The sequence below is a fragment of the Plectropomus leopardus genome, chromosome 4 (assembly GCF_026936395.1).
Source record: "Plectropomus leopardus strain MGB_pleo_1.0 chromosome 4, ASM2693639v1, whole genome shotgun sequence".
In the NCBI taxonomy this organism is placed as follows: Eukaryota; Metazoa; Chordata; class Actinopteri; order Perciformes; family Serranidae; genus Plectropomus; species Plectropomus leopardus.
In genome coordinates this window covers 12,594,201-12,621,627 of record NC_142179.1, presented here as the reverse complement: position 1 = coordinate 12,621,627, position 27,427 = coordinate 12,594,201, and the positions used below count along the sequence as shown (strand labels likewise).

General features: G+C 38.1%; 1 protein-coding gene across 2 annotated transcripts in view; it reads left to right on the top strand.

The window, feature by feature from the left end:
- The first annotated feature begins 325 nt into the window (after positions 1–325).
- Positions 326–27,427, top strand: part of gpat2 (glycerol-3-phosphate acyltransferase 2, mitochondrial) — a 150,218-nt gene continuing 123,116 nt past the window's right edge. For both annotated transcript variants that reach the window (XM_088076577.1, XM_042488786.2), the window contains exons 1-3: positions 326–415; positions 9,691–9,755; positions 12,082–12,146. The gene's annotated coding sequence lies outside the window, so the exon portion shown is untranslated. The remainder of the gene's footprint in view (positions 416–9,690; positions 9,756–12,081; positions 12,147–27,427) is intronic.

Below are 27,427 nucleotides of genomic sequence, written 5' to 3'. Positions count from 1 at the left end.
AAGAGCTAAGGCTACTAACTGGCTCATATAGGGTCAACATTTCTGTTATGTATCCTGGGGCCACAACCAAACGAGCTGTAAAGTAATCGGAAAAATCTTAAAATCAATTCTAGAAACCCACAGGATGCCAAAGGAGAGAAGCTGGGATGGGATGACGTGATTTTGTCTGTTAAAACTGGTAAGAAGCCTAGGATAAACAAGAAAATATTAGCATATCAAACTGTATAAAAGTTTTGAAATAACATCAAATAAGTATTTGATAAAATAATTTTTAAACTTTATGTCTTACAAATAAGTAGGATGATACGCTTATGTCACATCCGGTAGCCATCTTTGTTTTGATTAGGAGTTGCATGAGGGGGAAAGCTGAGGAGATATTACCTGAAAGGACTCTGGAAACATCTTGAAAACTGTGGTAGGTGTCGTGACCCTTTTAGGTTTTTTAAAGTTTGCTAGTAAGTCACAAAATGTTGTATTGTTGTTGTGAGGGGAGCAAACGGTTGTTCGATAAGGTTTGTTAGCGCACAGTGGCGATGCTGAAGTTAGCTTCCGTTTCGTAGCTTCACTAACTAAACGGTTTAATGAGGTCTTGATGTTTTTTGCATTTTCACTGAGGCTGCACAATAATATTGGCATGTCATCGATACTGGCAGATAGTGACTTTAATGTGAAATATCCGAATTGACCACTAGACTAATTTCTGCCCATATGATAAAATGATATTTATTTTTGAATTGGAAGCGAACTTCAGCGTCGTCTCACAGTGTTGGTTTAGCTTAGCACAGGTGCCACGGAGCGCAATGCAGGTGAACAGATGTGGACACTTTCACTCACAGGACATTTGACATTTAGCAGAAGTAACATAATGTAACCGGTAAGTTAAGCTGTCTTTCTTCTCTGACTGTGAGGGTGAAATAACCGTTTATTTGAATAGCTATGTAACGCTAGCATTAAATAGCTAACGTTAGTTGACATGCTAATACCTTAGCTAAGTGTTATCTATAAAACCACACAACTTCAGTATTCGCTCGACGTTTTTTTTCTGATAGACTTGCTGTTAGAAAAGTTTGATTTTGCCTGGTTTATTGTGTGTATGCCACATAGCTGTTGCGTAGTAAAAGATTATGCCTCTGCTGAGTCTTTTAACATTAGGGTAAAGGTGCTTCATATAGTTAGCTCAGAGCTAACACAGCTCTCTCATGGTCAGTTTGTTAGCAGTGTATTTTTTGCACACCTGGATTAAATTACAGGTTAATTAATGTGCATATTTTTTGTTAATGGCCGCTCTGTGCCAGCGTTTTGGCCCTGCAAATAAAGGCCAGACTCTTGGTGGCAACAAAATAAAGCTTTGGTGCTTTTAAGAGGATGTATTCACTTTAATTCCTGTCTGCTTTTTTTCTTTTTTTGTTTCTTTCCCCCCAGTGAGAGCAAAAGTCCATTTCTATGTAGGCAGCACTTAAAGTTGAAATACAGTGTAAGGCTGCAGCAGGACATAAATAAAGTTTTGCCTTTAACAATAGGGTTAAATAGATACTTGGGAAGATAGCAAAAAGGAGTAAAAATAAAAATATAACATTTGTAAGAGTGTTTGCTTTCAATTATTAAAAATAATTAAGGTAAATAGTCAGTTAGGATTGTTTTATGAAAGCTAATAATGTTCAAGTAAATGTTATGTTTTAGGCTTCAGACTTTTTAATAATGTTTTCTCTGATATTTACTGCCTACATAGCATGTGATAGTGCATGTACCAAATAAGCAGGAAGATATCTTTGTGATATTCAAAGAAATGCACTAGTCTAATATGTAATATATCATTTTTTCTTTGAGTAGAGCTTCTCTTGTGTTAGTTTCTCCTGTTGGGAATGATGTAGTGACAGACAGACAGTATGGGCACCTTTACTTCAGACTCACTGTCATCTTTACCCCAGAGTCACAGAGATGTGACAGATCAGTTTCAAAGCTACAACTGACTTGCTTTTTCTTATCTGCTTGCTTTTTGATTTAACATGTGGTACAAGAGTCAAAACTAAATGTCCTTGAGGTTTTGTGTGCAGTGTATAGTAGTCTAACTTGGGCTGCAGTGTTTTTATATGTCAGGCGGTGAGTGGATGGCACCTGCCGTGTCCACATGTTACTCAAATGGGTGGCGTCACAGGAGAACGTGGATTGATGGAACCTGTCGTGGGCGCTATGTGCCACTTTCCACTAAATCTAACCATCTGCGCCATCATGTCCGTTTGTTGACTTCCTTGCCTTGGTTGCCATGTTCTCATGTTATCTTAACATTAGGGATGTAATGATGCATCATGAGGCAGTTAAAAATTGATAAAAAATATGTGAGGTGAAAAATGAACCGCGATACTTTTTTTGAACAGCAGAGTGTGTTATCTAATTTTGACTTCGCTTTCTTGACATGCCACATGACTACGTGTTCAACATCCTAAGTCATGTACGAGACTAGAGACAGCTCACCAACGTAAATAAGATGAAGCAAAGGCTTCACGACATGCAATATTGAAATAAAAGATGCACCGTCCAGTTTCAAATTGAAGTATGGTGGCATTTGAGTTTCCTCAAGTTAGAAAGTAATAAAGGCGTAAAAAAAAAAAAAAGACAAAAACAGTCTGCAAATATTACAAGAGTGTGTTGAACTATACAAATAGCGCCCAACTTATCTCCCACGGGTGGGTAATGACCAACTTAGTTCTTTAAACTCATCCTCTCTTTCCCCTCTTGCAAAAGCATAATTTCCACATCAGTCACCTCTGTACCAAGTATAAGAGCTTTTTTATCACTAGGAGACATTGTGAATGTCCAGAAATGCATTCATTACATAGTTTGTGTTATACATTTATACTTTACCTCAGAAATAAAAAGCGATTTGTTAATTTGATATGGAAAAGAAGAGAAAATGCAGTATTTTGTATAATTTAAATTAAATTTAGTTTTTTGTCATAATTTTTCTGTAATCTCATTTCATATTTTTAAAAAAATCGTGAGAATTCTATCCTGTGCATTTGTTGACATCACAGTCGCGCTATCCCAGAACGTAAACTGCAGAAGGATACCTAAAACGTTAGACGCAGATGTCCACTGCAGTGCAGCAGTATGTGACGACTTAAGATGTAAATGTGTTGTTATTGCACAATCAAGAAAGTTTTGACGAATGTTGCCATTTCCATACAGATTTTCTAATGCCATACGTCAAAATGCACATAAAAACACACTTATGTAAACACTACTATAAGGATCTTTATTTGTCTTAATCAGCTAAAGCTATGTCATAAAAAAATGTAAATTATTATAACTACTCTACTATCATGGGACTATAACAACAGCATGTGAGCAGAAAACACATTTTAAATGAATTATTTAACAAGGTTTTAAGTATCAATAAAACATGACTGGGAGTTAAATATCATAATGTGGATTTATCTTAAAAAGGGCCTCGGCTAAAGAACACTGCAGTCTGATTTAATTTTGTCCTGGTGGAAATGAATGAACTGTAGGTGACTGAGGCTAAGCTGCACAGAGCTCATGTGAGAGATCTTAAGAGTCCAGTGCTTCAAAGTTGTCTGTGCCTTCTGTCACACCTCTAACATTTTCCACTACCCTTTGACCATCATGTTTTGGCCTTTCTCTTGTAAATCTGTCCATCTTGGAGTTTCTGCACTCCCTCCTCAGCTGATTCATTATACTTCAAGTGAATTTAGCTAGGCTTTAAAATGGCATGATGTCAGAATTTTGTGACAGGTAGAATTGCATTTATCTGAGAGGAATAGAGGAAAAAACACTGACATTGTGACTCAATTATATCACAGTCGAAGACTATTATGTATAGACTGAACAACTGTCTCACATCACCAGATGTCTGAACCCAATCTCTTTTTATAGCAGGTTCAGCTTGACTGAATGGCATTGTAAGAAAAAATTATAAAAGTTTGGAACTCAACTTTTCTAAGCTTAAGCTGAGCTATGACAAAGGGCAGGAGCTCTGCACTTTCAGATAGAGTGAGTATTATGTGGAAGTAAAAGTACAAACACCGTCAGGATGTCCGGGCTCCCCCTTGGGCAGACGATATGACCCTGCTTGACATCATATTTTTAATAAAGCTACTTTTGTGATTGTTTAAATGAGCTTAAGTAATCAAAGTGAGCTTAAAAGGTAATACATCTAGGGCTGGGCAATATAATGAATATGTACGATATATCAATATTTCAAGCAAGATGTAGACTGAGAAAACACAGTTTATATCGATATAGGGTCAAGTTACATTACATAACGCTGTTCTTCAGAAAAAGTTCTCCAGTTAAACTAAGAGCGACACAGTGCTGCTACTCTGTTTTATGGTGTTTGTTAATTAGTCCACAGTGCGACATTGGTCTATACGTTGCACGTAGGGATATTCTGATCAAGTTTTTTGCACCTCATCCTGATCAGGTCATTTAATATTGAGTATCTGCAGATTCCTGATCCAATACTTGTATTTACCTTTACCTAGAGCTGCTCAGTGCAAATTTTAAGTATTTTAAGGTTATTAAGATAAATCCAGTGTGTATGCTTGACAGTTTAATAGCTGTGTAATGCAATACAAGAAAAATGTCTGCAAACAAACAGTTCCTAGGTGTTTTTATTTTTACAAAATAGCAAGTAAACAAACTATAAAAATATTTATATGGCTCTTATCACAATTCCACTTAGTGCAGCATTTGTCTTTTTTTTTTTAATAACATAACAAAGTAAAGACACTTAAATGTCTTAAGAAATTGCCCTCAATTCCACTTAGTGCAGCATTTGGAGACAGATTTGTTTTGAAAAATGCAGAGACAACACAGGCATTTCATACACAAGACAAATGTATCGATGACAAAGTGTCTCTCACTCCTTCCCTCGCTTACTCTATCTATGCTGTGTGCATAAATAAAATTAATAGCCTAGATAAATGTAAATATAAATGACATAAATCACTTTCAAGTACCAGATTACTTGTACTAGACAATAGATTTAGGCCTACTTGATACTTTTATACTCATTTTATAGTAATATGGCATGTCCTGCAAACCTTTAAAGCTCTAGAGCTCCAATGTTGTGTGCAAAAAATTAAAATAAAGCCCTGCTATTTATTTATTTATTTTTTTCATTACACATTGTGCAGCTGAGTATTTTCAAATGGGAAAAAAAATCTCTATATTTGCATTTTATTTTCATCAGTCTGTTTTTATAAATATTTTAGAAACGCTTGTGACGTCTCAAATTTGGCTTTGACTTGCAACTGAAAATACAGAGATATGTATTGAGTATTGCCATTCAGCCTGAAAATACTGAGATATAAATTTTGTCCATATCACCGAGCCCTGACTATACCCATAAATTCTGCTAGGTAAATTCTGCCTCTCTCCCACCATATTAGGGCATCTGATGAGGTAGAGCGGGCTGTCGTATCATTAATCACAAGGTTGGTGGTTTGATCCCCAGCTTCTCGTGTCCACATCTTGAAGTGTCCCTCAATAAAACAATGAACCCCAAGTTGCTCCTGATGGGCAGATCACTGCCTTGCATGGCCACTCCGCCACACTTGGTGTGTGAAATTTTGTGTGAATAGGTTAATAAGAGGCAAATTGCTTTGTAAGGTGCTTTGTCCAAAAAGGTAGAAGGTGCTTTGCTGATGCAGTCCATTTTACCATTCACCATAAGCTCTCTTTGTCTGCAAACTTGCTGCCAATTAGTGAGTTTCTTGCCATATTTGACAACTTTTAAAATTCCTTAAGTGACTTTTTTCCAAAACATGCCCAGCAACAAATCTAGGGCGACTGACTGTTTGGGCAGACCTCAGCTCCTTTGAAGAGAGTCGCCAGCATTTGTCAGTGAATGTGTTCTCATGTGGCTGTGGCTCTCTGGACTGACTCTGTTCAGTGAGTGGGAGAGAGCATCAGCATGTTCAGTCGACCAATTAGCAGCCAGACAGAAGTGTAAATGAGCTGTGAATGTGCATACTTAACAACTAATCATTATTCCCCATTGTTTGTACAGGGAACTCTTTCTCCTTTATTTTTATTCTAAGTTGTTTGACTTTTAGTTTGAGACTTTAATTTTGTTCTCAAAATACAAGAGTTGTTTTCCCAGTGTCGGGATCCTGTCTATTCATGACAAGGTCACCAGGTTAATACATCAGACGACATTACGATTCTTTAAAATTGGGGATAGATGTAAATGAAAACTGTTGAGATGACTCAAAAAATAATACAGATAATACAGTGGAAAACACTTATACTGATCACAGTTACACTGATCGGCCGCTTATTGATCGAAAAGCTTGGCTCCAGTCTCCACTGTCCTCAGCTGCTCTGCGGTGCGCACCATCCGGGTCAGATAGGAGCTAATATTATGCCCACGCACCAGTCTCACTGTTTCCACACCATTATTGCTGGGTTTGCATGGCATTATTTGCTGTTATGAGCCATGCCGCTAGCTTGTCAGCTCCTAACAGACCCGGCTTGCTGTAAACTGAAGAGTAGCACAATTAACCACTAGACAGACATGTGTAAAGGTCAAAAATAGTGCTGGTGGTTAACTGATTAACTGTTGACAGCCCTAACCTATGTTTCATTCTTATTGCGTCTGATCTAGAAACTTCCTGACTCCCAGTCAGATACACAAACTTTTTTTTGTTCTCTAAGATGTTTAACAGTTCAAACAATCTACAACAGTGATGCTAACCTTTAATCCTGTCGCTGCGTGTGTGCAATGAGGCAGACTCTTATAATTGTCCCTAGCACAGAGCTCACAATCCCACAGCAGCAGATATAACCCAGTCTGTGGTGTGGTGAAGATGAGCGCAGTGTCTTCGGCAGAGTTGATAGTTCAGCGTGACCTCTATAAACAGATAACTGCGTATGAATGCAGATACATTTAAAAACCTGCTAATTTAAATTTAAACTCATCAAATTTCTCAAGTTTGTCAAAGAATCATTTCAGCCTTAGTAACTTAAGTGATCCGAGAATCAACACCGACATCAGTGTTTCCACTACAGAGGGCCATCTGTGACAGTTTTATTACAGCTGCCACAGAATCATAACTAATGAAAATCTCATTATGAAACCTTAATTCAAATCATAAGGCTGCACCAAATGGCACACGATTGGAGAAAACTGACTGCTGTCAGGGATCTTGTGAAGTTGAGTTTGACAAGGCAGAAAAGTAGATATTCAAAGGCATTTTTAATGGTCGCCCCCAGCTCTGTTCAGACTGAATAATTTAATACATACTTTAGGAAAGATGTAGTTAAGTAGAGCCATAATCCTTGTACACTACATTAATCCTTCTGGACAGTATTTTAGCCACTGTCAATGCACAGCAGGTGGCTTGTAATAGACAACACATTTTCCAGCCTACAGCACATAAAACCAAAATATATGAAGACAGCATACAGGTTAGATAGATAGCCTACTGGTGGTCAGAATTGCAGCTGCTGCTATTACACTCCACAGAAGTAAAACTGCAGAGCCGATGAAATTCAATAACAGGAAGGCACAAACACTCAGAGGTCAAGCTTAAACCATATGGTGTCTCTTTGGACTAACCTTAATCTTAATTATTAGAGCACCAGCAAGCAAACAAACAGTAATCATTTGGTGATGGAGAAAAAAAATCACGTGTCCAAATGGCATTTAATTTTAATTCATGCAATATTTTAATCACCCTAATTACCATAAGGCAGTAGTTTTATATTTCGGCCACTTAAGTGTCCTACACCTCATGCGTGTTGAATTCAGTGCCAGTCATGTGATACTAGTTTGGAGGGCTGTCACAACCTCTGCTGTCTTTCTATAGTCAGTTACCAAGGAAGTTGACTTGCATGGGGGACCCAGCTGATGTCCATCATCAAAAATAACTAGGCACACCTACAGACATGTACAAAGCTACAAACTGACCACTGCTGACACACAGTTTACCTGGGGTTATTATAAACAATTATGATGATGATGAAGATAATAATTGTTATGCTCATGGAAGCATGTGCTTTTTTCCTTGGGACATAGACATTAGTTAATTCTCAATTGCATTCAGTAAATTTGATTAATGGAAGAGACGAAGGTATAGGTCTATTTCATATGAGTTGCTGTCCTGCAGGGCTTTCTGCTGCCATGTATGTGGGTTGTAATGCAGTGATACTAGAATTTCCCTTTTGTCCCCATAAATCTGAAGATATACATCACTTCCTGTGTGCAGAATGACTGGGAGTATAAATCCTTGAAACAAGCTTCCTCTTTGATGGCTTATGCTGCTGCTCCAAGGAGATTGTTTTTCAAAAATATTGACGCTGTCCCATGTATACATATTTTACAAATATTTTGAATATGATCAGACTACATAAATTGTTAGTCTGACAGAAAAAAAATAACAGGAAGTTTTTCTTAATCATGCATCTCCTATATCTACATAGTTTTAAAGGTTCTATCTGTAACAGTATTGGTATTGTAACTTAAAAACTGAGACCTTTCTTGGTTGCCTTTAACAGCCTGTGGCAGGCTTCATGATTGCTCTCCAGGAAAATCCAAAGAATCTGCGTTACCAAATGCCCTGCTTCTCCTCAGCTCCCGTATAGTGCTAAACGCATGCGGAAATGGAGTCCACTAATGATAACAAACAACTGTCACCTACCACAACACAAAGACCACACATGCTGTGTTTACATTATATGCATTTTGCAGCGGCAGCCAAAAAAAGGTCTTCAGTTAGCTGCTGTAGCTACTTGAATTATCCAGCGAAGTCCCAACACAGGAGTCTAATCCTGGACTGCCCGACTCCCTGTCAGATCTGCAGACTTTCAGTTGCTACCAGCCCGTTGTGAGCCACTGCACTTGGATTTGTGGTGGTTAAATTTGAGATGTTACAGCTGGTAACTGACGGTTTGTCTCTGGAGCTGCAATCTGCTCTCCTCCTGGCGAAGTAGTATCTCATTGGCGGGAAGAGAGGCAGAGGGACCGCAGGGTGTGCTAGATAGCTAATTTTTGTTGTCTGATATACAGTAAATTTGTAGAAAATACTAATGTGTGTGTGTGTGTGTGTGTGTGTGTGTGTGTGTGTGTGTGTGTGTGTGTGTGTGTGGTGTTGCCATTCAGCCTTAAAATACTGAGACATGATTTTTAGTCCACCCTTACATCCATCCTTAACTTCCCTCACAACAAAGCACAAACATGTCAGGAGCATGTATCTTCTTTGATGGATTAAAAAAAACTAAGTCAAAAAGCAGCATGGCTCACACTGATTAACATTATGTTCTATTTTTCCTCTAAAATATGTCTTCACAGCAGTTTGTATTAGTTAAAGGCAAACAGAGATGAGTGATAACTGATGCTGTGACAGTGGAGCCCCATATCTTGTTGTCTGTTCAAAGGCTCTGACAGGGATCAAAGCTCAGACTGTTAAATATTAAATTCCAGTTCAAAATGTAGAACACACAATTACCCTAGGAAGTTACTAGTTGATTTTGGAAAAGGACACAATTCATAAAAACATTTTAGATTTAAAAAAACATAGGCACGGCCATTAGCAATCTGTAATAACCTCAGTTTTCAATAGTTGATATGATTGTCAGTTGGTACAAGTGTACTGCAGTATCAGCTATATTTACAAAAAAAAAACATGATAAAATAAGGCTCCTAACATGTCTTTTGTTTCCTTTAAGACGGCGCTGAATTTTAGACACCAGTCATCCTCATCAGACAAACCCTGCTGCTGCTTCAGAATAAGGTAGGACAAACATCCTTCTTCAATTAGCACAAATCTGCTGCAGTATCTGGTATTTTTATTTAAGAAAAAAAATGCATGATAAAATAAGCATCTTTGAGTAATGTCATTGCTGTGGCAGTAGCCCAGTGAAGGCTAAAAGGTCATTTAGAAGTCAGATGCCCAAAGATTTCTACTTATCAGGATGTCAACATTCAGCCAACTCTGTGTTATAGCTGTGTGGGCAGTATGTGCAGATGAAAGGTGTTTGGCATCTCCCCCGCACCACGAGCGCAGAGCTCTCTGCCGATCAAAGACGCATTTCACGTCACTTGGTGGATCGCTGCAGGCAAACAAGCGGGGATTTCTGGGCACTCACGGCATGGTGGAAGCCAAACACTGTTCATTTGTACACACTGCCCACACTGTGATGACACAGAGCTCGTTGAAAATCAGCTGAGTCCTTCTTTCAGTAACCAATGCTGCATTACTTTGTTTTAAGAAATTAAAATGAATCAGTAACGGGTTATTCCACTTGCAATACTTCTTTTTTGAGAAGAACATTTTCTGAACACCCACTTGATGAGTGGGTTAAGGTTCAATAAAATGGGCGGAACAGTGAAAATGAGAGAAATTGAAACCGCAGCTGAGGCCTAATGTAATGTTTTAAAGCTTTGACAGGATCAGATATCATGTCATTTCATCCTCTGATGGAGAGGAGAGGAGGAAGCCTGCAATGTGTGTCCTCAATGTTGATACATGAGCTAATCCACATTTCAAGTGCCCGCATATGTGGGGGAGTGTGTAGCAACAGGTGGCAGAGAAATTGATTGATTTTATTAAAGTAAAAAGCAATGTCCATCTGCAGTGGTTTGTTGAAAGAGTGTCATGTGGGGTATCAGTGGAGTGAACTAGTATGTCATATGCGATAGAGAAGAGTTGGTTCACTGCAATCAAATGAGCTCTGAGTCAGAGGTTTTCTCCCCCTCCCCTTACATCTCATCCCTCTCCTCTCTCATTTGTCTTTGCTTGCTGCACTGATGTCTTCCCTATTACCTCTGATTTGACTTGTCTGGTTGTGAATACCTAATCACGCTGAAGATGCCACACTTTCATTACTTGAAGGCTGTATTCTTATCACTCTCATCTCATCTCATGGTTAGGATGATACTTATTTCTTGCTTAGAGGAGGGATGTGTGCCACATATGGTTCACACAAGCTGAAATAAGCCTGTGCATGTCATGACCTTCTTTGTCCACCCCCACAAAGACACTCATCTGACCACGTTTGTTAGAAATTGCAATATGAAGGGATTTCTTAATGCTCATAAGATCAGACATATAAGTACCCAAACACTCTTTTTAATGATAATTGTGTTTGTTTTAGATATTCTCTTGTTGTACTCAGAGTAGGGTGCAGCGGTCTACTGGTTTTCATTTCTAACATGGTATAAAAAACGATGCTAGGATCCCACTGTTATTTTACAGTGTCACTACCATAAATTACTTCAACAGTTTATTACTATTAAAATTATTACAGTATTCTACAGTAGAATGTGAGGTTTACAGTGTTATAGTGGCCCAAAAAGCAACAAGATTTACAGTGTTTTAATAGATTTTGGAAAACTTTACATTACTGTTAGAATTTTGCCGTGTTTTTACAGTGATTTTCACTGTAAAAATGTTGCCATAAAATTACAGTGAACTACTGGCAGCGGCAGTTGCCAGCATCCTATGGTTATTTTACAGTGTCACTACCATAAATTACTTCAACAGTTTATCACAGTTAAATTTATTACAGTGTTCTACAGTAGAATGTGAGGTTGGCAGTATAAAATTCTCCCCAAAAAGCAAAATTTACAGAGTTTTACTGTATTAAAAGAACAACCAAACTGTACATTAATGTCAAGAATTTTGCTGTATTTTTACAGCAGTTTGTTACAGTGTAGGGTAAAAAAACATGCAATAAGACAGAGAATCTTTGTTTTTATCAACTAAAAAAAACCTTTCTGAACCTACCTTTCAAAAGGTAGAATTATTAGGCATACTTCCATTATTAACAATAGTTTCAAGTTTAAATTGTATTAATAAAGCGCTTGTTCAACAAAAAAATCCTTCTGTTTTCATTTCTTTAAGAGTTATTGTCGCTGGTAATGATAATAATTCTGTAATACCATGATACCTTGAAACTGCAATGTTTTGGAGATGATTGTCATACTGTGGATATCCCATCTGCTGGGACCCTAACTCAGAATGGCCAAATTCATAGATCAGTCATTTGACTGATCTATGAATTAAGGCTTCAACATTGTTCACTAAGATGACCTAACATGTCTTTGTTTCCTTTAAGACGGCACTGAATGTTAGACACCAGTCATCCTCATCAGACAAGCCCTGCTGCTGCTTCAGAATAAGGTAGGACAAACATCTGTCTTCCTTTATTCAACAGTCAGTGCTCAGCAACATGGCAAATGAGCCCACTGTGTCTTTGCTCGCATGCTCACATGTGCGTGTTTTAGTGTGTGTGAGCTCATTCTTTGTAATCCCCACCAGTGTATGTATGGAGGCTCCGCTGCTCTTGGGGTTGCTCTCAAGGCCTTGGTCCGGGGTCCACAGCACAGCTGTTGTATGGAAAATGTACTGAATAAGTCACTTTTAGTTGCTATGTTACAAACGGCCATAGCAACAGTATGCCGTCATCACTATCCCAGGGAGTGTTTTTCTTGGAGGAAAAAAAACATCCTTTGAATTTTGAGTATGGCCTGCTGAGAGTTTCTATGTGAAAATCAAAAGGAATGATGGTTGAGATATTGGTGTAGAGATTAGGTATTACCATACATAAATGATATCTCTTGTGCTACTTTATGACACTGATCACACCTGCTTTACTCTGAAAAGAAAATTGTCCGTCTAAACTCTGGTGAACCTTGAAGCACATTCAGGATCTCACTGTTCTTTCTACGTACACAGAGAACATGAATGCAGCCCTAGTTTTCAGGTTTTTTTTAAACCAACTGGGATATAGCCTATTTGGTTTGCATGTGGTTCTTTGAAGTGCTGTGCCTTGTGAGTGTCTTGTGTCAAGGGAACTGAAGCAGTAATTCATGGTATCTGGTGGGCAATGATTGCATCTGTCTCCCTCTACATGAGTGCTCTTGAGGGAATCGTGTTAGTTAGTCCGTGCATGTCCATGTGGATGTGTATTTGCAACTGCTGTAGCTGACTCTGTTCTCAGTGCTCAATTTTTATTATTAAAGCCAACTTTCAACCATCTTTACATCAAAACAATGTGTAGATGAACTGTGGTAGACTTCTTTCCATCTAACCAGTGCCTAGATATCCCTCCCTCCCCCAAGGGGAAACTTGTTATCAGTTATCAGAGATTTGCTGGCTCTCGGGCTGTTGCTCGAACTACAGGCTGTACTTTTGCATTTTCGTATTGTCTACAATCCGTGCAGCCACCACGAACTCAAAGAGCAACAGGTTCAAGTTACTTTGTTGATTTGTTGTGCGGAGGCATCCATCCTGATACAATTCAAAATTATAACACACACTGACGGAAGACAAAACACAATAAACTATGACAAAAAGTGCTCAGATGCTTTGCTATCAATAGAAGATTCGGATAAGGTCAAAAATCACAATGTGACACTAAAAAAATAAATAAATAAATATATGCAAATGTTGCTATGACTTCAAATGAATGATTGCAGCTGAGAGCTGAATCAAATAGCTGACTGTAGCTCGCTCTGTCTGTGCACCACAGTCAACTGACACTCTACCCCCAATTTCTCTCTGTCCTCTTCCTGAGGTGCCACTGCAGAACCACAGGAACAGGCTTGAGGGAGACTGTCTGCATTCTCTTCCTCTCTCTTCACTTCTGCCCTCTTTTTAAATCTCCTCAAGCATATGCTCTCACACAAAGCTGGCATTCTCTTTCTCAGCTGCTCATTGTGTCACACTTTTGCTTGCCAGGAGACAGTGGGTGGGCATCTACGGTCTTGTGGGTGCAGATGTATCTATAAGTATCTCTTTATCTTCACACCCCAAACCACCACTTTCACCATGTGCCATGACCCCCCCCAATCTGTTTCTTATTTCATTTGATCATGTGCAAATCATGACCAGGATGATATATTGGCTGTTACTAGCTCATTGCAGATACAGAAATATCAGTACATGTTGTACATGTTGTTAATAAGCCATGTGAAATACCAAAGAAATATTTGTGATAATTTAGAAATAGTGATAGAGTTACACAGTTTGTCCACTAGAGAACCCAGAGTTCATTTTTCAGTTGTGAAATGTCAAACCAAGCTTTCAGGCTGCACAAACTAAAGATTTTGAAAGGACTGAGATACTAATAACATTCCTTAGAATTGGCTCGGTGGATCTCTTTTTGTTAATTTTTTTATCCCTTAATGCAGGGTTCAGACTATATAATATGTTTGTATGTTTTGGCATTTTTGTCATTGTGTCAGTTTAGGTGATTATGGAGTCAAAAATCTTGCCCTGACTTGGCCTGACAGACATGTCAGAGTAGATGTATGTTGTCTTTCACGATGTGCATAATGTCATCGGATTATACTTGTCCTGTTTTAATTGTTATTATTATTATTATTTTAGTCACTATGAGTGTTCATGTCCAAGGCAAACTGTTTTTGTATCAAAGTAATATGAGTCACCAGTGCTGCATGAAGAAATGTGCAAGTCACTGTCTCTAGGTTTAAAGTTCCTGCAGATGTTTCACAATAAAAGCCTTATTAGAAAATAGAGGGATTCTCTCTGTTGAAACCATAAGGATATTTCATTTCAAATGGATACCGAAGCTCTTGAGATAACATAATGGTCTTATGCATTAAATGCATCATTGCACAGGACTGTTACAAAAAGAAAAATATAGAGAGAATTAGAGATAAGCGCTGATACCCACTCAACCACTACTTGTCAATTTTGTTGTATGTTTGTCTAATTGAGCCTTCTCCATTATGAAGAATGAGCATTCTTTGCTATTTTAAAGCTAAAGGCAGTAGTCACCAGGTTGCTAGTGCCTCTGCTATTTCACGTCAGAATTTCGCGCTTGGCCCTCATGGGAAATATCAGAAAGGCTGGGGTGTTGTTCTCATACTGTTGTCTAAGGTAGCAGATCACTCTGTGGTCCTATTAGTCAAAGTAACAGCTTTGATGGAAGGAGTCGGGGAAGACAAAAAGAAATCTGACATGCTAGTTTTTCTGTCAGGACATTGTGAGATGTCCTCGATGCAGTGCCCGTTGTGGAATACTATGAAACACTACATGGGATAAAACAGACCTTTATCACACATGACACTTGTTGTCATCCACAGTTCAAGTGGAGACCATGTTGGGCTATAATTGTGATATTGCTGATATTGTGTAGTCTGACTCTGGCATAATTTAAGCATTTGGATTTAAGTTGTCCCTTTCTATTGTCAAAAGTTAATGTGATAGCTGTGCCCAAGTCAATAACATGTTATATATTCTATATGCAAGATCTGGAGGAAGATCAGCTACGAACTCAGGAATTCTGTTAAATAGGCTATGGTGCTGGTTATGGTCACTGAGCAATTCATTCCGTCATTCAAACCTTTATTTCAGACTTGGGAAATCAAATGAGGGAGACCTTAATTTTAAGTCATGCCAAGCATGAACATAGATATAAAAAACAATCAACAAGTAAACAAATAACAGTTAAAATAGAGATAAAATCATTCAAAACAACAAGCAATAATAGCAATGTAAATAGCCAAAAATAAAAATACAGAATGGCAAACATGTTATGGTGTAGAAGTATAATTAAAAATGCTTACACTCAAAACAAGATCTGAAAAAGGGCATTTGAACTGCTGTAATGGTGGAAGGTTTCAATATTTAAGTTCCTTTGCAGATTATTCCATGTATATGGTGCACTGTAAGAGAATGACATTTTCCATGTTCAGTTCTGATTGGTATATCTCCATAATCTAAAACAGGTTTAAAAAAACTGATTGAACAATTCTTTTTCTGTGTAAAATGGGGAAACAATCCTTATTTCTGTATGAAAAGCCAATTTTTGTTCTCAAAATTATAATTGTTCTCAATGCCAGTCACAACCTGCCTCAGAGTCCTCAGTGTGAATGTTGACACAAGAGTAACGCCCAGCTCTAACCTCACATTTTTTAGGTGGTAAATAACACTGCATGTACATAAGCCCTCACATGTCATAGCGTTTGTTGCATGAGCATAGCATTCTTCTCATCAACAACATGGTTATATGTACATCCCTCAGCTTTCATGAGCTGAGAGTGCATTTCAGAGGAGCAAAATCGGTAGTGCGTCAAGGACTTGCTGACGTAAATTCACTTCCACACTGGTGGCCTCTGTGCACCTTAGTCCTTTGTGGTGCTTTGTTTGTGCATTGTTTTTGCCACTTCACATTGTAGTGCCTGCAGAACCATCACATCTGCATGATGTGGAGAGGCTTGTGGAGTGTTTATTTGTTTCAATATCCCTGCAGGAGTCTGCTTTTTAATAGTGCATGAGCGGCTTCATACCTCTACCAAATCAACACTCTAGTGGTGTTTTTGTAATGTCGCTCATTCTACCTCCCTGTTTGCATTTTCAATTTCAGTGTCCTCTTCTAACATCACTCTTTTCCATTTATCAATTTGTCGTCCTTTCTTCTCTCTTTCACTCCCTGTTTCTGTCGCTGTGGAAGCTGTCTCAACCTCTCCCCTTCTCACACTATGCTGGCCACTTGGGAGCTGGAGTGCATATGCGAGGATGTTTACGCATAACACTGATAAATTGTTTGGCTTGATCTCAGAGAGCAGGCCTGCCATTAGAGTGGTTTATCTGATTCGGTGCTGGGGGAAGCGAATTAGCTATTATTTTTATGTGATTAAAAATGATTCCCATGGGTCAACTTTTCATTTATACAGTGTTCCCAAAACTCTTGGGTGGTTGGGTTGTAATTTGCAATCTTCTTTTTTTTTCGCTTGGATCAAACTTGCACTCATGCATTTTCACAGTTAAGAAACCTTTATGATTTCATTATTGTCTTTATTTTAGTCATACTAGTGCAGTGCCTGTTCAACACATTCCTGCTCTGAATGGGCCAATTGCTTAGCCTGTGGTTTTGCTACTTACATCTTTCTTTAGAACTACTCAAACAATTTCACACTCAACACTGCGCTTCCTTGGGCGTTGAGCTATACACCTGAGCCCTAAAGAGCTATAGATTTAATATGATGTTTAGATTCGTAAACTATCAAATTATTTTGCCATTGTACACTGAAATAACATACAAAAGGCTCCCAAAGCACTTCAAAAATATACAACTCAACAGTACACCATTTACATGCTTCTCCTTGTTCTTCAAAGTAAAAACTTTGTATGACTTAATTTACCTGACAGAGACATGTCACTATTACATTGCAGATTCAGCTTTTGCTTGTAAATATAATAGTTAAAATATGATGCATTATTTTTCATTAACCATCCAGCATTGAATTAGAATTGAAAGCTTTGCCTTAAACAGATGTTGAGTAAATTTAAGTACATGGTGGATATACTCTTCACTTTAAATTCACTCAAAAATTTTAATGCAGGACTTTAAATGTGTAGTACTAATAGCTTTTCTATTAATCATTAATAGTTTTACTGAAGGAAAAAAAAGGTTTGAATACTTACTCTACCACTGCCAATACCAACACTCCCAGTTAGAGAAAGGGTGAAAAGTAAAGCAAGACGACGTTTGCTAAATCCACCCCTGAAAAACACACCCATGTCCTGGCTACTGGAAGTCAGAAACCAGCCAAGTGTGAAGTAGATCAGATGAATGGTTCTCAAGATACGCAAAGGTCAAACACACACATTCACACACAAAAAGACACTCTTTGCTTTACTGTTACATGTATGTATCTATATTGGGCTGCATTATAGAGCGTATGTCATGTTTTTCTCATTCATTCAGCCAACTCCAAGGCTTTGTGTCAGTGCAGAGGTGCACTTATATATATATATATTTTTTTTTAGAAATTATCCAGCTACCAAGATCAGCTGATGCTAGGCACAAAATACACACAATACATTTACTCCTGACAAAGGAGTAGATTTCAAATTTAAAAAGCTATTCTTATACTCAGCAATTCTCACAGAATATAGTTAAAGGTCAGTATGAGGATACATGTTTCCTTTACATTGTTAACCTTAGTTGTAGCTAACATAATTGATGAGAGTAAAATAGTTTAGGCTTCTTTGCCCTTATTTATTGCTGGATAATAGAGCAGACCTCCACTAGTCTCTAGTCACAGCTGTTGTCTCTACTTAACCAGAAATATAATAAAACAATTTTACTGTAGACTATAAGCACATGATCCAGTTATGATTTTATGTATATTCTTTCACCAATGTTCATCCACAAAACAATTATTTGCTGCCCCTGCATTGCCATGTTATTCTTTTTTGGGGACATTTTTGCTATATTCCCATGACATTAATCAGCTGCTCCACAGGACTCTCAGCTTTGTGTATGTGTGCATGTTTAAGTGGATACTTGTGTGAGTGTACTAATGGCATTGTGGTAAGTGTCATGTCCAACCCCAGAGACTGTTTTTTGTCTCTGTTAAGTTGACGGTTGCTTTTTTCAGCCTAGTGTCTGTTTTCCTCTAATCACGCTACTGTGGGGTGAAAGGTTAGTTTCCCAGCACTCAAGAGGAAAATAACGGAAAGCATGGCGACATAGTGAAGAAAAAAAGACTATAGTATAGGGCTGAACTAGGACCGGGCAATATTCCTATATTACCATGATAGTAGACTATATATTATTTTAGTTTTTTAATATGATTATATTGTAATTGTTGTCTTTTTCTGTTTTTAAAGAATGCATTGCACTGAAGGGATTTTTTTGAACATGCCAGATGGTTCTAGCTGTAGTATTACTTGCTGTTGCCCCACTTAGTCATCATTTACATATAATAAATTTACATATACTTTTTAAAAAAAATCTAATTGTTTAGATATTGTAAGAAAGCACCAATAGTAAACCCTACAATATTGTTGCAGTATTGATATAGAGGTATGTGGTCAAAATATTGTGATTTTGTTTTTTTTTCACCATATCACCCACTTTTTTAAGCCACACAATCTAAAGAACCAGCCGTGTTTCCCTTCCAAAAAAAGTGGTTTCTTGGCTGCCACCCTTCCAATCAATATTGAGCTTTGGACATGTCTTGAATGCAACCTGGTGTAAATACACCAGAAGATTAGTCTCCTAAATCCCATGTTGTCTGCCCAAGAGAGTCAAGAAATGCATGTGGAAAGGGAGGTCACACTAAATACTTGGAATTTCAGCCTGTTGAAGATGTTTTTTTTTCTGAAGATATGCATTTTTAATATTGTATACACATTTCCTATATGTCCTTGTTGTATTTTAGTAAGAGACTATTAAGAAAAAAATATATGTATGATCATTATAACCTTGCTATAATAGCAAAGTTTAAGGTGGCCTAAGACTTTTGCACAGTACCCTAAATAAAGAAGAAACATATCTTCTTAATTTTTCCAATATTTTCAGTAGAATTGTTAACCTTGGAAATGATCAGTTTCCATAAATACTACAGTCTTTATTAACTTAGCCATGGGACCAGTTTAATACGAGGTCCAGTACCCATCTCTAGCTTGGAAAAAGGACCTGCTGCCATTATGACCAGCACCTGCATTAGCTGGGAAAGATTGATGGATTAATTGATTGATTGATTAATCAGTCCCTTAGTTCCTAAGCCAGTGCTGGCAGGTTCAGAACGATCATCAGTGTCTTCTTTAGATGAGGAAACACGGCAAAAAAAAACAACCCAACGAACAACAAACAGGGCAGATATATGGCTTTTGCTTATCTTTGTGTATTTGTGCAGCATCATTATGCTGTCCAGCAGGTCTTTGTGTAACTTTTTCCCTTTTTACATCAGTCTAGAAGGACAGTCTTGTTGGGGCAAATTGAAAACCAGTCAGGCAAAAATGAAAAGTAAACACCTGCCAAACGAGTGAACAAATGTAACAATTACAGATACTTCAATACAGGGCACTGAAAAGTTTGATGATTTCTAAAATTGTGTGAATCTTGTGCATTGGCCTTCACAGTCACAGAGGGTCACAGTCAAGTAATTTCGATCAAAATAAGTTAAATAACTCAGGAAAGCATGGGGATTGCCTTTGGGCCCTTCAAGGGGATAACAGGCAGATATTAAAACGATGGGACCATAGTAATGTGTACTGCAGGGTTGCTGTGTTAGATTTTATTATGTTCTAAATGTTCCTTGTAGTGTTGTCCACCCCCACATAGATCTATCATAAAGAATTATTCCATACAGTCTAATTGGCCTGTCTAAGGAGCACTGGAGTACTGTCACAAAATGAGTCTCCTGTCACACATTTATAGCAGACACAATATTACTTTTACAAGTGACATGGGCTTGTGCTGATTCACGAGGTACTAAAACATCTGAATCAAATAAAGTCAGTGATGTCATTCTGAATCAAAGAGCATATCCAATCCTGTTAAATCACAGAAATATTTTTTCATCATATTAATACCAACATTGTAACAGTGATCATCAGCTAAGTCTCTATTTACAAATCATTACCTGCCTAGAAGCTGTGTCAACAAATGACAACATGCGCTACTTGTTGTCATTTAGTTTGACACAAATTAATTTTAAATGAGGCTTTTCCAGCCTCTCTGTCTCTAAATATGATCGTTACTGCAAACATTAGTCAAGTAAACAACAGGAAGAGGAAACAAGATCACTGTAATGTCATTATTGCATCAGGGGGTCCTGAAAAAGCTTCACTTTGCCTTTGGGCTTTGCAAGCCCAAGTGAAAAAGTTAAAGGGAAATGGAGTAAAAAAAAACAAACTAATTTGTGTTAAGCATTGCCGTCATAATGTGTGCGTCATTGTCACATTAAACACTGATACATGTAATTTCATGGAAATTGAGCTTTTGTTAAAATTAGACTTAATTAGTCCCCTGGCAACAGTTCACACACACAATCACATACATGCAGCACACTCGCATGATTGTCTTCCTATACTTGTTAGGACTGTTATTGGCATAATACATTCCCTAGCTTCTGACGCTAACCTTAAAATCATAAAACATATTTTTCCTCTTACCTTTAATGCTATTTATTAATCTAGAATGTTTTGGTGTGAGTTGTGTTGGAGATATCGGCTGCAGAGATGTCTGCCTTCTCTGTAATATGGTGGAACTAGATGATACTTTAAATGTGGTGCTCAAAGCGCCAAAAAAGTATGATAAAAAACTCAAAAATAGCAATGTTTCTATCAAGAAATGATGACCCGGTCACTCAAGATAATCCACAGACATTGTGATGAGCAGTTTTCATGTAGGAACTATTTTCTTTCTACTGAACTACAACCACCAACTGTACCACAGCACAGAACGGACGCGTGCATTTACTACTATCTCAACTAGCACCCAGGCTCGGGACGTATCACTGTATTACATAGGGATGTAATGATGCATCGTGAGGCAGTTAAAAATCGATAAAAAATATGTGAGATTCAAATTGATGAAATGAAAAATCAACTGCGATACTTTTTTTGAACAGCAGAGGGCAAAAACTCCTTATGCCTTCGCTTGCTCGACATGTCAAATCACTACATGTTCAACGTCCTACATCACGTCCGAGACTAAAGCCAACTCGCCAGCGTAAATAAGACGAAGCAAAGGCTCCATGACAGGCTATAGTGAAATCGAAGATGCACCCTTCAGTTTCATTTCAGAAGCTTGGCGAATTTGAGCTTCCTTAAGTCAGAAAGTAATAAAGATGATGCAGCATGAGACGCCATTAATGTTTACATCTCTTGCTGTTACAAGCACAAGCCTCTCGTCCATGAGAAGTTGCATATTTCCGTCAGCGCAGTGATTGGCGGGTGTAGTTCGGTAGAAAGAAAATAGTTCCTACTTGAAACAGCTCACAACAAGGTTTGTGGATTATCTTGAGAAACTGGATCATGATTTCTGGAAAGAGACATTACTGTTGAGTTTTTCAAATGTATTATTTTGCCATTTTGCCAAGTGCCATCTAGTTCCTTTACATTCGTGAGAAGATGAGATATCTCCAGGGCCAATATCTCCAAACTGAGATAATTTTTGTACACAAAATCGCAGATTCTTGTTAGCATATGGTGTGGGGATTTCTTTCAACAAAACACTGAAGTGTGTAAAAATGCTGGTTTCTTCTGAAAATAAGCTTGTATGTGTCTGCTCAAATTTAAAAGTTTGCTGAATTCTCTCATCTCTCTTATCTCTTATGTATTTGAAGGTGTAGTACCTTTTACCATCACAACTTAACCTAACCTAGTTCTAACCTTAATCTGTCCCAACCGTGCCAAAATGTCCTCACTAAAATGATTTATAACTGAAATTGGTCCTCGCAAAGATCGCAGTGTAAGCATGCAGACAAGGCATTTTAGTTACAGCCCTTAAAAAAGCAGAAAAAAAGAACTTGAGCATTAGCATCAGTGAGAGTGATGAACACAGCGAGGTTTTCGACAGGATTCTGATGTTGTCCCTCATACACCGGGTTGTGCTGAAGAGGCAGAAAAGCAGTGTGCTTGCTGTAGAAAATCCTCCACTAAGATATAGTTTTTCCAATTACTTGATGTTGTCTTTTCTTTCTCGCTCTTTTTTCCCCGTGTACTGCCGTGATTAAATTGGCTGAGAAATGTAATATCAGAAGTTTTAGTTAATTTGATTCTTTTGAGACAGCGGCTGCGGGCTAAAACTACTTTCTTTCAAATAGTAAATTGATGATTGTTTTTGGCGTTTTTCATCCCAGTAATTTTTTTAACATCTAATGGAGGAGGCATGGTGCAGTATGAGCAGCCCAAGGTAGCATTTAATGGTACTGTTTGTGTGACATCCGTTTTCAAGTTTTTTTTTGCATTAAGCAGCGATTATGAAGTCTTTTGAGGGCAACTTATTCATAATATGCACAGGATATCCTCTGTGTTGCTTAATTTCCTTTTTGTTATTAGATTTTTTTTGTCAGATTGATATTTACGGTGCTATTAAATATGCATGAGCAATTCCCAGATGCAGGGGGACTTTCATTTTTACTATAATTTCAGAAGAATTCATGCTTATTCCACAGAGAAACAAGTGTGAAAGAGGGTTGTTTGTGTGAGACGTGGGCTGGGAGAAGTAAAACAGAAGTGTTTCTCAGAGAAACGTGCAGACAGAGAAGAGGAGGAGAGAAGCTGACGCAGCACAGATGTAGTGAAAAGAGAGATGCGGTGAGCGGAGAATAAGCCTGGACAGACAGTGAGGATGGGAGTAAATCAGACCCCGAGAGGACTGGGAAATTGCAGGGCCTCAGAGACTCAGAGGAGGGATGCAGGGATGTTGATTGATAGAGGAATGACTGGTCCGTTGTTTATCACTGGAGTTAAGATGGTGTTAAGTAGCCTTATGCTGTGGTGAGGGAGAAGTATGAGACAGCCAGAGGAGGGATGGGGAGTGTGGATGAGAGGAAAAATAATTATGGTGTGGTAGAGGTTGGCAGCTTAGGGGTTTAGAGTGAAAGGCACATACTTTTGAGAATATTGACAATATAAAGAAAGACATCTAATCTGAGTTACTTTTATAGTATAGTATTTTTTATATTATTTTATATATAGTATATCTTTTCTTGTAGAAATGTATAAAGGCATTGATTAAATACAGCAGTTAAGGTTCAGCCGGTGTGAAAAATTTCAAACTGCGACTCAGTAGGTGATTTCACATCAAACGTGATGTCTTACCAAAGTTTATCAAGGTCCATGTCACAGAGTGTAGCTTGCTATAATCTCATAAGATTGCAAAAATGTTACAGTCTGAGGGAGGCTTGAGTCTGTCATCTACTGTCATCACCCCCGATACTGCTTATCAAGCTGGTACTTTAATGGTACTCCTCTTATCCGTTGTTTTTGGAGTGTTTTAAGAATTAAGAACTGAATTAATAACATATCTGTCTATCTGTCTGTCTGTCTGTCTGTCTGTCTATCTATCTATATAGCTATCTGTTTTTTCTCAGTGTTTCTATTAAGATCAAAACAAAGAATACATAGAACATGTACAAAGCATTGAAACACCAAAAATGTCAAAAAGTCAGAACAAATGGCTTCCTCAGACTGATGTCAATATTAGTGTGAAACATGAAATTGTACAACCATAATAAAAGTTAGCTCAAACAATCAATATTGAGCTTTGGACATGCCTTAAATGCAATCTGGTGTAAATAAGCCAGAAGATTATCAGATCATATTTTCTTCCCAAGAGAGTTCAGGACATGTTAAGTGGAAAGACAGGTCACACTAAATACTTGCAACTGTAGCCTGTTGAATTTATTTTTTCAGAAATATTTGTATTTTCAATAATGCATACATTAGGGATTTAATGATTCACACAACTCACTATTCGAAACGATTCACAATACTGGCTTCACAGTACGTTTTTCTCAGAGGATTTTTTTTAAAATACAAAATGAGATTACAGAAAAATTATGACTGAAAAATATTCAATTAGTTATTTCAAACAAAATTTATACAGAATACTGCATTTTCTCTTCTTGGAAGCAGAGAGGGCGAGTTTGAAGAACTAAGTTGGCCATTTCCCATTCGTGGGGGATAAGTTGGGCTCTCTCGCTGGCTCTTGTACTTGTTTTAGCGAGCAGGGTTGCAGATGCGTATGTCAGTGTGGTTTGGCTGTGTAGTTGTCGTTAAGGAGGGACGTGCGTAGGTGGGGCTGACCGGAGCTCCTCACCATGATGCCGGCTCACATGTTGCATCATGTTAGTTGTACTATTTGTGTAGTTCAACACTCTCTCGCAATATTTACAGACTATTTTTGTCTTTTCTGTTATCTTCTTGCATGTATTACTTTCTGACTTAAGGAGGCTCAAATGCTGCTATACTTTGGATTTGAAACTTGAGGGTGCATCCTCTATTTCAATCTTGCCTGTCATGTCGTGTCGTGTCGTGCCTTTGCCTGTTTATGTTGGCGAGCTGTCTCCAGTCTCGGACATGACTTAGGACGTTGAACAAGTAGTGACGTGGCAAGCAAAGCAAGTGAAGTCAAAAGTAGATTACTCACCTCTGCTGTTCAAAATGAGTATAGCGGTTTATTTTTCACCTCACCGACATACATACATAACGGAAGATAATATGCTAGGCAGACGAAAACTGTGCATTTCACTGCCTGAAGGTGATGCACTTCCTCTAGATGTTTTGATAGATCGCTTGTGTTTTCGCCCTTACTTTCAAAAGAGTTGTTGCACTTATGGCAATGAGCAGTGTCGGCATCAGCTCTTCATAAGTTAAACCACACTTTGGAGTGTGTCACTGAGAGCAGGGCTCCTATGTGCGTGTGAGACAGAGAGTGTGTGTGGCAGAGCGGACCTTGCCCTGCCCCTCCTACATGCAGTAGGCTGCAGGCTCCGACGCACAGAGCTCTCTTCTGGATTAAAGAGCGAAAATGGCTCCCAGAAGAATGTTTTAGTCTTGTTACAAATTAGAAACAGAGTTACTGAGATAAAACTGCAAAAGACAATGTTATGTTTTCTTAAAATCACCAGTACCGATAGCAGAACTGTTAACGGCCAAGCTTGTTTTAAGCTCATACACCAGACTGGCAAAAGTGGAAATTAACCCAACTCCAAAAGCAATAATCCTAATTTCCCTCATTGTTTTTGCTATATTCTTTGAGGTAGAGCAGCTATGCGTGGGTTGTCACTGCCACACAGATCCTTGTCCACTTTGCATTCTTGTTTTTTGTTTTTTTTTTAAATTGCCAATTATTACTTTGTGCGTTGTTGTAACAAGGAGCAATGTTTTTTTTATTCCTTGGTGGATAACGGAAGGCAGGTGCTTGTTTTGTTTTGCTTTTGTGGGACCCCTCTGGAGATTTATTATATAATGTACCGCTATCCTCATGTGATTTAGAATAAAGACGATCTGAGGAATGGGCCTATATGTTTGAAATATTACTTCTTGAAGGCATGTTTGTCTAGGCCTGCAACCACAGATAAAAGGCATGCTGTGGTAGTAAACAAGTTCACCTTTTTCCAGGAAATCTCCCATATAGATTGCTTCCAAGGCCATCTTATGGAAAACTGCCAACCGGGAGTCAACCGGAAATATGTCTCTGTAGTTTTCGATAAGTAGGCTGTAGAGTTGCACCAGCATTGAAGTGTAAATATGTTGTAAGCAATTTTCCCCAAGCTTAAATTGCATTCTAAAAAACTTCAGCCGTGTGTATACAAGACGTTCATCTCCATAAGCCGGCAAGTGAGACGAACAGAAGCTGTGTTACAGCTTCCCTTTACTAGAAAATTGACTGTATTCCTTATGTTCAACGGCCATGAAAAAAGCCATTGTAACTTTCTACACAGGTATGAGCTACTGTAAAAATGAAGAACATTCCCTTGGTGTAACTAATATAATATAGTATATATAATATTAGCTTTATATAATATATAGCTAATATTTACACTGTCAGCAGTCTACTCACTATAAGGTTTATGCACTGGAAAGCCTCACAGACAGGTGCATGGGATCAAAAATCTGCTGTGGCACCCACTGACTGATGGGTTGTTTTTTTCCTCTGCCAGGTTTACACTAACACCAGTGCTGATTGTCAGTGTCAATTTTGCATTTTTTGCATTTTCAATGCACATTACTGTTGTACATTAATTTTAAGTGGATACATTGAGAAGTTGACGTTTCTTAAGAGCACTGTGATAAAGGTGTGGTTAGGTTTGGGCACCAAAACCATTTGGTTTTGTTTGGAAAAGGTAATGTTTTGGCTGAAAACACCCACATTTGGTGACAGGAAAGCTGCTGGAAAAGCAGGGATGGGGTGGGTCTGATGGCTCAAAAATGCAGGGAAATGCAGCAATGTGTCAGTAAAAAATGAAAATGAGAAATGCCATGATGTGTTGCTAAAAACACCTCGGCTAGGAAATTGTTGTCTTCAGCTTGGCAGGTATTTCACCTCCTGATGACAAAAGTCAGCTTACTTATTACGGCACTTTATATATGTTTGTATACAATATGTATGAAAGGTTTGCAGAAACATTTTCTTTAGCTGGGCTTCATAACTGAAATCAAATAATTTTCACAGAAGGTATTAACAACTGTATAATTTTGATAACTTAACTGACAATTTGACAGACATCTCTATGTAACACAGTGGAGATGTCTGTCAAATTGTGTCTCTCAAGCTCTTTTTTCACTCCTCACACCACTATATCAATCTCTTTTTCTGTGAACAAACAAGTTTACCACCATGAAGGCCTTAGGAATTAGACAATATAGATTTGTGCACTGTTATCTATTCTGAAGGATTGTCATGTTTTGCCCTGCCTTAGAGTACAGCTGTTCAAAACAACTATAAGTACATTTTCCTGTAGACATTGTTGGGAGACGCACAAACTGTTTAGTTTTAAGCTTTTCTCAAGTGTTACTTAACAGCTAGTTCTGTTCAAACCCTGGTAGCTTTACTTACCAGTCTTTTCCACCTCACTCTGATGAGTCTGTAGTATTTTTGAGAATTGCCTGCTTACATCTGTTTTATCAGTTGATTCTATCGCATGCATCTTTTTCAGCGAATGGGTGTACAGAGTGTAAAAAAA